Source organism: Carcharodon carcharias, chromosome 14 (assembly GCF_017639515.1).
Source record: "Carcharodon carcharias isolate sCarCar2 chromosome 14, sCarCar2.pri, whole genome shotgun sequence".
In the NCBI taxonomy this organism is placed as follows: Eukaryota; Metazoa; Chordata; class Chondrichthyes; order Lamniformes; family Lamnidae; genus Carcharodon; species Carcharodon carcharias.
This window is the reverse complement of record NC_054480.1, coordinates 39241601-39256113: the sequence shown is the minus strand read 5'-3', so window position 1 is coordinate 39256113 and position 14513 is coordinate 39241601. Positions and strand designations below refer to the sequence as shown.

Here is a 14513-nt window from a genome sequence, read left to right as displayed (position 1 = left end):
GCGAAGTTACTAATGTCAATGTTAAAATCAGAGGGCTGCAGAGTACACAAGAGAAAGACCGGTAACGAGATTTGTTTTTACAATGAAACACTTACTTTTTCTCCCTCCCCTTCCATCCTTAACTTTTGCTTTGAACAATATTAAGTGTTACATTCAATAATTTTCAGTGGTTTATCAAAAGTATTTTTTCATAATTTATTGAAATTACCTAAGTCAACCAATGTCCTAAACAATAATGCAGTGGAATACAGTTTAGCTGTGTAAAAATACAAAGCAGCAAATGCTAAAAATCTAAAATAAATGCAGAAAATGCTAGAAATACACAGCAAAGCCAATCAACATCTGTCAGGAGAGAGGTTATAGCCTACATTTTCTCCTTACAAATGCCGATTAGCCTGTTGTGTAGTTCCAACATTTTCTTTTCTTTTATTTCTAAGTACAGCTTAGCTTAGTTGGTAATGCTGTCAGGTTATGGAATCAACCAGTGCTATTATTTGATCAAATAATCTAGTCTGACAGTTCAATGCAGTACTGACAGAATGCTACATTGTCAGAGGTGCCAGGCAAAACATTAAATCAATATATCTCAGGTGGCATTACTGAGAAAGAAACAGTTCTCCTGAGGTCTAAACCAACGTTGCCCCCGCAATCAACATGCAAAAAAAAAAAGTTTACTCGGTCATTCATGTCTTTGCCGTTTTGGGACTTTTTTGTGTACAAATTAGCTGCCAGGCTTTCTTGTGATACCAGTGACTGCATTTCAAACAGTAACTCATTGGTTGTAAATTGCATTGGGACAACCTGAGAATGAGATAAGGTACCATGTAAATGCAATTTTTAAAATTCCTTTTAAACTTTTGAAACTGAGCTGTGAAGAAATTAGTCTAGCATGTCACAACAAAAGTTATACTGTATCTCTAAGCACAAAGTCAGATCCATTCTGTGCCTTTCCTTGGAGCTTGTATTGAAAGCAGAAATAGTGTGGCACTGCCTATGCACCATTTCTGCCCCTTAATGTTGTATGCTAATATGCGGATAGTCCTGCTGTAAATGTATGGAAGAGCTTTTAAGTCTATCTTTGGCATTGGATTGTAGTGACTTACGTTGTAATTTTGATACATTTGAGGAGCACAAGCAGCATGCTTCGAAAAGCACTGGCAAGCTCTTTTATAAAGGATTACGTTGGGATCCAGCACAGGAAGACAATTTAACCTAACTAATCCATGTCGGTGTTTATGTTCCACTCGAGCCTCCTCCCATCTTTTCTCATCTAAATGTACCATCGTAACCAAGGGAATACCCTTCTTCATACATTTGTCTAGGTTCCTTTTAAATGCATCTATACCATTCACTTCAACCACTCCCTGTGGTAGCGGCGTCCACATTCTTACTGTTCTGGATAAAGAACTTTCTTCTGAACTACCTATTGGATTTCTTGGTAACTATCTTATGTTCATGGCCTCTAGTTATGTCTTCCCCACAAAAGTAAATATTCTCTGTGTATCCACTCTATCAATCCTTTCATAATTTTAAGGACATTAGGTCACCCCTCAGCCTGTCAATCACTTCCTGATATGTATACCAACGCATTTCTGATATCATCCTTGTAAATCCCCTCTCTACACAAAACCTTCCGTAGCCAAAATGAAACACAGCAAAATACATTTCCTGCAAAGATTCTTCAAGTTTCTGCTGCGTCAACACAGATCAGAAAGCTTTTTGGACTAGATGAGCCACACAGATCAAGAAGCTCTCAAGAATTGGTCCCAGAATTGACTCCAAATCTGTGCTGAGCTCGAAAATCTCACCCAAGGTGGCAGCTGGGTCACTGTGACTCATTTTGAGACCCAGGCTGATCCACACATCCTCTCCCATTGTCAACTGGCCTACTAACATATCAAAGTTTGTACATAAATAATGGATGGAGGTCATCAGGTCCAGGGAATCTATCAGCTTTTAGTCACATTAATCTCTCCTGTACATTTTCTTAATTAATATTAATTACTTCAAGTTCCTTACTTTCATTAGGTTCTTACTCCCATTATTTCCAGTAAAGGGAAAAAACTTGTACTTAGTTACTGCCTTTCACTACCACAGGACGTCCAAAAGCACTCTACAGCCAATGAAATGCTTCTGAAGTGTAGCCACTGTTACAATGTAAGAAATGTAGCGGCCAATTGCAAAAGGCAATCTCCCACAAATAGCAATGAAGTAATGATTGCATAATATGTTTTGTGATATTGATTGAGGGATAAATACTGGCCAGAATGCCAGGGAACCCCTCTGCTCACCTCAAAACAGTGTCATGGGATCTTCTACATCCATCTAAGAGGACAAATGGAGTCTCAGTTTAATTCTTCATCCAAAAGGTGGCAACTTTTTGACAATGCAGCACTTCCTCAGTACTGCACTGGAATGTCAACCTTGATTTGTGTGCTCAGATCTTGAGTGGAGACTTGAACCCAGAAACTCCAGCCTCAGAAAGGAGAGTACAACCAACTGTGCATAGCTAAAGAAATTAAGTTTATTGAATTGCGGACAGAGTTGGGCAGATCATTGCACTGCAGCATCCCACCATGTAGGTGGGTCATCAGCAGGACAAGCTTTACACATGCAAAAATTCCTTTCAACAAGGCAGCAAACGCCTGGGCATCACCCCGGATTGTATTTTCCTTATTCATTAGTTTAAAGCATTCAAGTATAGTTTAGTACATGTTTTTTGTATCTTTTACTGTGAAGACAGATACAATAATTTCATTGGTTAAAGGGTAGACCATTGGATTTGGCGTTCATGAGGACGCATTGACCTCACCACACCATGATTTGAACTCATGGTGCAAAAAATATGAGGTGAGGACTGTTATGATCCAGCAGTTTGGTAAAGCCAAGTTATTTAAAAATTCCAGAGGGAAACTTTAAGCAACTGTCAAAACCTATATTTTTTAACTGGTATGTTTGTGATGCAACTCTTAAATTCAGGAATCAGACCACCAGTTCTTGAGTGGTTTTATATTAGATCAAATGAAACATTGCATTAATTTGCACAAGTTAAATATATACACATGGCTACAAATTAACTATCATAACTTTTAACAAATTCCCAAACTAATCTCCATTAAGGAAACAGCAACCCATAGACTTAATCAGACACCAGGGAAAGCATTTTCATCGTACAAATTCAAAATGAGGTTCTTTTCACTTTGGTTCCTGTGGAGACAGTTGTAGGCTTATAGCTACTTTGATCTTACATTGCCTCTGCCCTGCACACATGAAAACTGCTGAAGTTATACCTAGCACAGCTCACTGAATGTAAATTCTCATTGCATCACCAGCTTCTTCTAACAATAACATCCTTTTCATTGTACCAATTTTATTAATAATATAAATATATTGCTTGGTATCTGCTAGCTAGATAACAGATTTCACTCACCTTCTTGAATGCTCTATTCAAAAAAATGCAAATGCACTCTACCTCTCTGTTTACATCTCAAAACTAATACACATCAAAGCACCTAGACTAGCTGGCTTTGATCCAATTAAGACAAACCCACAGACGAAACCTCTATTTTAAAAGAAAAATATTTTCCAAAAATATTATGTACATTAATAGCTTCATGACAAGGAAAATAGGTTCAATTTGCAGCAATGTACTGCTCCAGAAAGTTCTGGGCCAATAATTATCTATTCAGAATTACTTTTGCTCTGTATTTGAATTTACTTTTATCTACTGATTTTTAATAATATACTTCAAGTCAATAAAAGTGAAAGGACATAAACTTCTGCTGTCATGTTATCTTTTCTGGTCCCACTCTCCCAGGGTTTTGTTTAGATAGTTAACACTCTAATCAGTTGAAATATTAAGCAACTCTCAAATTATAATTAAACATTCTTGAACTTTTAATATATTTTACCTGAGATTAAGAAATATTGATTGTTTGGTCAGTGGAACAATACTATCATTGACTGTCATAATCAATCCACTAAATTTACATTAAGCGAAAACATCAAAATTAACTCTATGGTTAGTTAAGTAACTATATTTAATCAATTATCAAAATAACCATACTTAATTATTAAACACAACTGACAACAGCAGTATGATAAATTTGATGATATGCAATATTTTTGACAGCTTCAACTTAACAGACCAGTCAATTTTTTTGTTTTATTCATTCAAGGGATGTGAGCTTCGCTGGCTGGGCCAGCATTTATTGCCCATCCCTAATTGCCCTTGAGATGGTGGTGGTGAGCTGCCTTCTTGAACCACTGCAGTCCCTGTGTAGGTATACCCACAGTGCTGTGAGGGAGGGAGTTCCAGGACTTTGACCCAGTGACAGTGAAGGAACGGCGATATATTTCCAAGTCAGGATGGTGAGTGGCTTGGCGGTGGTGCTGTCCCCATGTGTCTGCTGTCCTCCTTCTAGATGGTAGTGGTTGTGGCTTTGGAAGGTGCTGTCTAAGGAACCTTGGTGAATTCCTGCAGCACATCTTGTATGGTACACACTGCTGCTAATGTTCGTTGGCGGTGGAGGGAGTTTGTGGATGGGGTGCTAATTAAGTGGGCTGCTTTGTCCTGGATGCTGTCAAGCATCTTGAGTGTTGTTGGAGCAGCACTCATCCAGGCAAGGCGAGAGTATTCCATCACACTCCCGACTTGTGTCTTGCAGATGGTGGACAAGCTTTGGGGAGTAAAGAGGTGAGTTACTCACCGCAGAATTCCTAGCCTCTGACCTGCTCTTGTAGCCACAGTATTTATATGACTAGTCCAGTTCAGTTTCCGGTCAATGGTAACTGTTGATACTGGGGAATTCAGTGATGGTAATGCCATTGAATATAAAGGGATGATGGATAGATTCTCTCTTGTTGGAGATGGTCATTGCCTGGCACTCGTGTGGTGCAAATGTTACTTGCCACTTGTCAGCCCAAGCCTGGATGTTGTCCAGGTCTTGCTGCATTTGGACATGTATTGCTTCAGTAGCTGAGGAGTTGTGAATGGTGTTGACTACTGTGCAATCATCAGCAAACATCTCCGCTTCTGACCTTATGTTGGAAGGAAGGTCATTGATGAAACAGCTGAAGATGGTTGGACCTTGGACACTATCCTGAAGAACTCCTGGAGCTGAGATGACTGACCTCCAACAACCACACCCATCTTCCTTTGTGCTAGGTATGATTCCAACTAGTAGAGAGTTTCCCCCCTGATTCCCATTGACTCCATATTTGTTAGGGCTCTTTGATGCCACACGCGGTCAAATGTGGCCTTGATGTCAAGGGCAGTAACTCACCTCATCTCTGGAATTAAGCTCTTTTGTCCAAGTTTGAACCAAGGCTGCAATGAGGTCTGGAGCTGAGTAGCCCTGGCAGAACCCAAACTGGGTGTCAGTGAGCAGGTTATTGCTAAGCAAGTACCACCTGATAGCACTGTTGATGACCCCTTCCATCACTTTACTGATGATCAAGAGTAGACTGATGGGGCGGTAACCAGCCAGGTAGATGCCAGTGTTGTAGCTGTACTGGAACAGCTTGGCTAGGGGCAAGTTCTGGGGCACGGCAAGTTCTGGAGCAGAAGTCTTCAGTACTATTGCTGGAAAATTGTCAGGGCATTTGCAATGTTCAGTGCCTTCAGCCATTTCTTGATGCCACATGGAGTGAATCGAATTGACTGAAGACTGGCATCTATGATGCTGGGGACCTCTGGAGGAGGCTGAAATGGATCATCCGCTTGGCATTCCTGGCTGAAGACTGCAGCAAGTGCTTTGGCCAAGACGTGTTGGGCCCCCCCCATCATTGAGGATGGGGATATTTGTGCAGCTTCCCCTCCAGTGAGTTGTTTAATTGTTCGCCACCATTCCCAGCTGGATGTGCCAGGACTGCAGAGCTTAAATCTGATCCGTTGGTTGTGGAATAGCTTAGTTCTGTCTATTACTTGCTGCTTATGCTGATTGGCACACAAGTAGTCCTGTGCTGTAGCTTTACCAGGTTGAAACCTCATTGTTAGGTATGCCTGATGCTGCTCCTGGCATGTCCTCCTGCACTCATCATTGAATCAATGTTGATCCCCTTGCTTGGTGGCAATGGTAGAGTGGGGGATATGCCGGGCCTTGAGGTTACAGATTATGGTTGAGTACAATTCTGCTGCTGATGATGGCCCACAGCACCTCATGGGTGCCCAGTCATGCGCTGCTAGATCCGTTTGAAATCTATCCTATTTAGCACGGCAGTAGGGTAACACGATGGAGAATATTCTCAATATGAAGACTAAACTTCGTCTCCACAAGGATTTTGCGGTGGACACTTCTACCAATACTGTCATGGACAGGTGCATCTGCGGCAGGCAGGTTGTTTACGAGGATGTTTTTCTCTTGTTCCCTCACCACCTGCCGTAGACCCAGTCTAGCAGCCATGTCCTTTAGGGCTCGACCAGCTTGGTAATTAGGGGTGTTACCGAGCCACTTTTGGCGATGGACATTGAAGTTCCGCACCCAGAATACAATCTGCACCCTTGCCACCCTCAGCACTTCCTTATGGATGATACTGATTTATCAACTGGGGGGCGGGGGGAGTAATCAACCTTTCCACGAGACTTCATGGGGTCAAGAGTCGATGTTGAGGACCTCCAGGGCATTTCCCTCCCGACTGTATACCACTGTGCTGCTACCTCTACTGGGATGGTGATGTTGGCGTCTGGAAAATTGTCTGTAAGGAATGATTCTGTGAGCATGACTATGTCATGCTGTTGCTTGACTAGTCTGTGAGACAGCTCTCCCAATGCTCCTGTGACAAGCCCCCAGATGTTAGTAAGGAGGATTTTGCAGGGTCAACAGATAAGGACGGCAGATGAACCACTAGTGAACTAGATGGGTTTTTATGAAAATCAACAATGGTTTCATGGTCATCATTAGACTTATATCTGTCGTGGTAGGATTCAAACCTGGGTCCCCAGAGCATTATCCCTGAATCTCTGGATTACTGGTCCAGCAACAATACCACTATGCCACCGCTCCCCTGTTGATGATAACTGATTTCTCTGAATCAACTTCCCCAGTCTATTTCAGGATATCCCACTTCCCTTGGTGCCTTATTGAACCAGAAATTTGGTATTTCATCCATACAGCCAAAGTACCCTTTTTAAGCAGTTTCTGCGAACCTTGCTGATTCCAGCAGTTGTATCTGGCGTTTCTGATAGAAGTGGATTGACTCTGCTGCGTCAGCTTCATACCACACCAACATGCCCTATATTGTTTTTTCTGCCATTTTATAAACAGAGTAGGACTGTTCACATGCAATTGAATTGTAGAGTTTGTGGAAGGCCAGAAAAAAGGTATTAAAATATTTAAGTCTAAAAGGTGACAAAAGCACAGATAAGGATTTCAATAAGGAAGGGCTGAGTTAGTGGGTGCAGGCATGCAGTGTACATAAAATAGTCAGACCCAAAGATGGAAAGGATGTGGAATTTGAACCTCAACTTAATGTCAAAAGAGTCCTGCCTGGTCCAAGTGATCATGCAGGAGATACATGGATCTAACTGATAAAAGGACACAAAATTTACACCATCAGCATTTTCTATACACCCCCAATCTCTCTCTCTATTTCTTCAATTTGTAACCCATCTTGCACCTACTAGGACCCAAAATGTAAAAGCTCCACATATACTTCTCCCACCACTTCCTCTCCAAAATCCCATCAGTCTGCTTTCTGTTTTGTCCACAGCATTTAAATAGCCTTTGACAAAGGCATTAATTACATTCCTTGTGACTACAATTGTGGGAAGTTATCCTTCCTTGCCTCTTTGATCTTTAAATTTTTTTGTCACGACTGATTACTTCATTTAATCCTTTTTTGAAACCATCTTATCACAGATCTACAATTTCATCAGTTTATCCACATTTAGCTGGTCAACTTACACCCATGGGTCTAGAAATTTGTATCACATCGGAAGTTAGGCAGAGCACAGTGCACATGCCTAAAATGGTTAATGCCAGGACCACAGGGGAAAAACGATCTGATCACATTCATACACAGACTGCAAGACGGAGGGAAATGTGGGATACTCACTAAGGCACCGAGGGTCTAAAGTAAGGGCTTTGGGAAACAGGAGAGAGAGGTGAAGAGGAAGAGCGAGTCCTGTTCTTCCTCGCACCACTCAGGCAAATAGAAAACTTTTAATTTACCTCTGGGTAGCAGGCGTTAGTAATCCCTTTAAGGGCCACTGGATTAGCTGCTGTGTATTTGATAAAATTGTCCTTATCTTGCACAGCTCATGATACACATATCAGGATTCCATCAAAAATAATGAATCACTCCCAATATCAATTAAGCAAAGAAAAACAGTAGCATTACTGCAGAAAATGTTTATTAATAAACAGCATGAGAAATTAATATAGTGGTACATCAATAATAATGGAGAAGTGCAGTAATTTGATGGCAGGTGGGCAGAAATCCAATTACCAAAGGAACCTCCAGTGGGTCTCTCAGACTCTCTGATATCTGGGGATTCCAGGTTGAAAATTTAAGCCTTAGCCATGACTGAGGCTCAATCCTTGCCCCTTCCATTCCTTATCTACATGCTGCCTTGCGAGGTATTACTTGAGCAATGAAGTCCACCTATGCCATCTAAGTCCACCTCATAGCGTTCCTCTCAACTGCACAATTACTACTGTGCTGTTTGCTTGTTTGACAAATTAAGTTTTTCCAACCAAATACTGACAGGACTGAAATCAATTTACTCCTGTCAGAAACTTCACACTTAAACCTAGGTTCTATCTCTCTCCCTGGCTGCTTGTTTGGAAGAACCCGACAGTTTGAAACTTTAGTGTATTTTTTGAGCCTGAAATAAATTTCAAATTCCCGTACACAATCCATTACTTTATTATCCCTTTACCATCACCCAATCCCTGCTTCACTGATACCCTTTTCTCTGCTTTTGCCACCCTAAGTACCACCACGACACAGTCTCACTACATCCTCCTCCCAGCTCCCCAAACTCTCCCCTCTTCTACCTTTCCAAATTGGTTGGAGTCATATCTGCCACCTCTTCATATTCTGGAATGCAATCCCCAATTCCCTCCATGTCAAACCTTTTCAACTATTCATTCAGTGATATTTTTCCTCCACTCTTTGGTCTTGGTCATCCCCATTTTGTGAAGTGCTTTGGGGTTCCTTATTACATTAAAAGCACATTATAACTGTAGGTTCCTTTTAAGAATGGCACTGCATAACAGCTCTACAACATGGATGTGACAATAAAAAACAAATCTAGCACATGTACCACAACACAAGGCTATACGCTATCACAGCACGATGTTTTGTAGCTATTTAAACAGAAGAGACATGAATGATGTTAAAGGCACTACGTAATGTTAAAAGCCCAAGACTCTTCCTTAATAGTCATAAGGAAAACTGACAAAGCCATGAAGGAAAAGCTTAGGAATAACCAAAATAATTGGTCAAAGAATTAAACCTTGGGCAAAGGGAGTAACACAAAGAAGGCTATACAATGTAAAATGGAATTAAACATGCATTTAAAAACGAAGGATGTAAATGGATAAAATGAATTGAAAATTAGAGTAGACAGCTCCAAGTAAAGAACTAGTACCAGCACAGGCATGTCAAATGGTTGCCTTTTGTGCTTTAAAGTTCAACAATAATAGGTAAACGGATCACATACGTTTTTGTTTGATTGTAAAAGATTCACTCTAGGATTTCATTTCCAAATTTTAAAACAGGAAAAGGTGGAAAATATACAGCAGTTCATTCAAAGTCTGTAAAAAATAAAAGAAATGATGGATCAATATTTCATCCGAACTTTTCATCAGCTTTTTATTCGAGGTGGAGCTGGGTGAATTTTTGATGGATAAGGGAGTCAAGATTTATGGGGTCGGACAGGAAAGTGGAGTTTGGGACCACAATCAGATCGGCCGTGATCTTATTGAATAACAGAGAAAGCTCGAAGGGCCGAATGACCTACTCCTACTCAAAAGTCCAATGTTCCGAACTGGTTTCCAACATTATAATTTCTCTTTAAAATTGTCAGCATTTCTGGTGAAGACCAGTCTAATAGTCCAAACAAAAACTGTGAGCCTGACATTTCTATTTACAAATGCTCATGGAACTGCTATTCATTTCTAGCATTTCATAATTTTGATTTATTCTTAATACATTTCAATTCTGCTCTGGTGCAAACGTGGCAGAACAATTACGGTCTCTGGCTTCAAGGAAGTGCTGACTGTCCGAGTAAGTGGCGGGGGGAAATGGTGAAGGTTTGTGTACCTGCACAAGCCTAACTGCTGGAGCCAATTGTGAGAACAATACTGAAAATACAGGATATGGCTGAACAGCCCAGCGTCAGCCTCCTCCTCTCCCTAAATGCAGAGACAGAGTGAACACCGGCACTAGGCCTCAGCCGCCAAACACATCCTAACTTAGTCATCGTCCCAATTGACAGACAGGCACCGTAGACCAATCGGAAACGCCGCTGTCCCCCTTCGGCCAATCAGCTGCCAAGGATGGGCGGGACATTGCCGCCATTGCATTAGGTTGAGTTACTCGCTACCGGCGTTTTTATCCCGCTGACAGACAGAAAGACTCACGAGCACGAAAAGCCGCCTAGTCATCCCTCAAAACTCACCCCTTTCAGTAGCACCAGGTCTCGACAAAAAAAAAAGTCGTCTCAAAATGAAAAAGAACCGAGTCTGAAACCCGCTGCTCAGTCCGACACAAACTGCCTCAGGAAGAGGCGGCCGCCATATTGAGGACGTTGCATTTACAGAGGCTTTTGGGTAAAGTGGCCTCTGCAAAGTGTTGAGTGATGATGTGTGTAACTGGGTGGAGGTGTGTGTATGAGGTATCAATGATGAGTACATAAGATATCCAATAATACATACAGGCGCATTAATATTTACATTAACTCCTACTTGTCTCAACCCATGTGATACAACATTTTTGTCAATAAATCCCTCTTTGCTAGGATACTATCAGGGGTACTTGCAAATAAAGCAGTTAAATTTGATCCATATGAATAAAAATCTAGAAGCTGCATGTCTGAAACCAAAAAACAAAGATTGCTGAAAAACCTTCAGCCTGTCATTCAGCATCCCGTGGCAAGAACAGAAGAGTTAATAATAGAAAAATATTGCTGGAGCCAGGTACCTCGTGGTGTATGGCATTAAACCGTTTTTAAAAACAACCTGCAGCTTTAAAAATGTTAATACTGTAACTTGTTGGAAGTGCGGGCTGGTAACAGTGTGATGAGGGCAACAGGAATATTGGACTTAAGTCTATCTTCTTAACAAATAACAACTTGTATTTTTGTATAGTGCCATGAGAACATCCCAAAGTGTTTCACAGAAGCATTCTCAAACAAGATTTGACTTTGAGCCAGACAATTGACCAAAAACTTAGACAACATGGTAGGTTTTAAAAAGTATCATAAAGGAGGAGAGAGAGGTAGGGAAGTGGAAAGATTTAGGGAGGGAATTCCAGAATTAGGCCTTGGGCAATCATAGGCTCGGATGCCAGTGGCGGAATGATTAAAATCAGGGAGACACAAGAGAGGTAGAATTGGAGGAGCACAGAGATCTTGGAGAGTTGCAGGGCTGGAGGAAGTTACAGCGCTAGGGTGGGGGGAGGCCATGGAAAGATTTGCAAATAAAGATAAACATTTTAAAATTGAGGCATTGCCAGACGGGGAGCTTAAACATTGGGGGCAGAATCTACCCCTGCCATCAGCAGGATTTGTGGGAGGTGGAAGGTATAGTGGTGAGTGAAAAATTGGTTTCCCCAGGTGGGGATTGTCCCTTTTGCCATTCATGGTGGGTTGATGGCAGCTGAAGCTGGGTGCGAACCCATTTTGCATCCCATACATGCTCATTAAAACCCTAACAGACCGGAATTGTCCACCCCCGTCAAATCACCAGCCCCGCCAGCAGGAATTTATGCCATCCTGTAACCCAACTGGACATTTGTGGTGTGCACCCGGCGAGGGACAATTTTAAAGTACTTACCTGGAGTTGAAGCTGGCTGCACCGCTGGAGCAGGCCGCAGGTATGGTGTGCACGGAAGACACAAAAGGGGGCGGGGTGGTGGATCCAGAGGAAATAAATTGTGCAGGGGCCGGTAGGGGGAGGGGGGTTCTAGCTGAGAATATGAGGGGGGTGCCTAGATGGAGTGAGAGGGGAAGGAGGATATGAAGGGGGAGTGGCAGGGCGAGGAAGGCATGAAAAGGAAGGAGAGAGGTGGGGTGGGGCCACAGTGCTTCCGGGGAGGAGTCAGTCAAGTCGAAGTGGGGTGAACTGGGAGTGCTGGTGATAGGAGCGGACAGTGACGGTGAGAGGGGGATGTGGGATAGAAACATAGAAAATAGGAGCAGGAGTAGGCCATTCAGCCTTTTGAGCCTGCTCCGCCATTCATTATGATCATGGCTGATTATCCAACTCAATCGCCTGCTCCCGCTTTCTCCCCATATCCTTTGATCCCTTTTGCCCCAAGAGCTTTATGTAACTTCCTGATAACATACAATATTTTGGCCTCTACTACTTTCTGTGGTAGCGAATTCCACAGGCTCACCACTCTCTGGGTGAAGAAATTTCTCCTTATCACAGTCCTAAACGGTCTACCCCGTATTCTCAGACTGTGACCCCTGGTTCTGGACTCCCCCGCCGTCGGGAACATCCTTCCTGCATCTACCCTGTCTAGTCCTGTTAGAATTTTATAAGTTTCTATGAGATCCCCCCTCATTCTTCCGAACTCCAGCGAATATAATCCTAACCGACTCAATCTCTCATGTGTCAGTCCCGCCATCCCAAGAATTAGTCTGCTAAACCTTCGCTGCACTCCCTCTGTAGCAAGAACATCCTTCCTCATGTGGAGACTAAAACTGCACACACTATTTCAGGTGTGGTCTCACCAAGGCCCTGTATAATTGCAGAAAGACATCCCTGCTCCTGTACTCGAATCCTCTCGTTATGAAGACCAACATACCATTTGCCTTCTTTATCGCCTGCTGCACCTGCATGCTTACCTTCAGCGACTGGTGCATGAGGACACCCAGGTCTCGTTGCACATTCCCCTCTCTCAATTCATAGCCATTCAGATAATAATCTGCCTTCCTGTTTTTGCTATCAAAGTGGATAACCTCACATTTATCCACATTATACTAAATCTGCCATACATTTGCCCACTCACTCAGCTTGTCCAAATCACACTGAAGCATCTTTGTATCCTCCTCACAGCTCACCCTACCACCCAGCTTTGTGTCATCTGCAAGCTTGGAGATATTACATTTGGTTCCCTCATCTAAATCATTAACATATATTGTGAGTAGCTGGGGTCCCAGCACCGATCCCTGTGGTACCCCACTAGTCGCAGCCTGCCATTTGGAAAAAGACCTGTTTATTCCTACTCTTTGTTTCCTATCTGCCGACCAGTTTTCTATCCATCTCAACACACTACCCCCAATCCCATGCGCTTTAATTTTACACACTAATCTCTTATGTGGGACTTTGTCGAAAGCCTTCTGAAAGTCCAAATAAACCGCATCCACTGGCTCCCCCTCATCAACTCTACTAGTTACATCCTCAAAAAATTCCAGTAGATTTGTCAAGCATGGTTTCCCTTTCATAAATCCATACAGACTCTGTCCGATTCTGCTACTGTTTTCCAACTGCTCAGCTATTAAATCTTTAATAATGGACTATAGAATTTTCCCCACTACTGATGTCAGGCTGACTGGTCTATAATTCTCTGTTTTCTCTCTACCTCCCTTTTTCAATAGTGTGGTTACATTAGCTACCTTCCAATCTGTAGGAACTGTTCCAGGGTCTATAGCATCTCGGAAGATGACAACCAGTGCATCCACTATTTCTAGGGCCACTTCCTTAAGTACCCTGGGATGTAGATTATCAGGCCCTGGGGATTTATCGGCCTTCAATCCCATCAATTACCCCAACACCATTTCCCTATTTATACTGATTTCTTTCAGTTCCTCCCTCTCACTAAACCCTGTGTTCCCCAACATTTCTAGTATGTTATTTGTGTCCTCCTTGAAGACAGAACCAAAGTATGCGGTAGGGTGAGGGTCAGGGCCCGGGTATGGTGGGTATAGTATGGTGGTGGGGTGGTGGGATATCATTGAGGGGGACACAGATCATGGGAGTGAGGAGGATTAGGGTGGGCATCGGAACAGTGACTGAGGTGGGCTCAGCGGGGAGGTAAGGCATGTTCAGATTAACAGTGTTCGGGTCCAGGGTGATTGGGGAGGCTCAAGGGTAACAGAGGAGGGAGTGAAGGTGACATCTGGGGTTGCCGGTTGTGGAGGGGGGGGGGTACTGGAGGACGATGATGGGGGTTGGTGGGTGACAGGAGGAGGGTAAATGGTGATGGAGACAGTTTGAAATGAAGCACGCGCCATTCGGAGACACAGCCAGCTCCAGACCTGGGCAACATCCTCGATGTCCAAGTACAAAACATCAAGGTGGGAGGAGGGTCAGCACAACTGGACAACTAAAGGGAAACCC

The 14513-nt window shown here is 42.8% G+C and overlaps 1 protein-coding gene and 1 non-coding gene across 6 annotated transcripts in view; both read right to left on the bottom strand.

Annotated features, from left to right (window-relative positions):
- arfgap1 (ADP-ribosylation factor GTPase activating protein 1) overlaps positions 1 to 10761 on the bottom strand; it is a 43275-nt gene extending 32514 nt beyond the window's left edge. For 3 of the 5 annotated variants that reach the window (XM_041204413.1, XM_041204407.1, XM_041204411.1), the window contains exons 1-2: positions 10628 to 10761; positions 9668 to 9761 (exon numbers count right to left, since the gene is read on the bottom strand). The gene's annotated coding sequence lies outside the window, so the exon portion shown is untranslated. Of the gene's footprint in view, positions 1 to 9667; positions 9762 to 10269; positions 10383 to 10627 lie in introns of those variants that run through there. The other 2 variants (XM_041204408.1, XM_041204410.1) reach the window with 2 other exon arrangements.
- On the bottom strand, positions 2546 to 2694 carry LOC121287680. Its single transcript, XR_005945217.1, has one exon. It is a non-coding gene; the product is annotated as a U12 minor spliceosomal RNA (small nuclear RNA).
- Positions 10762 to 14513: the final 3752 nt, after the last annotated feature.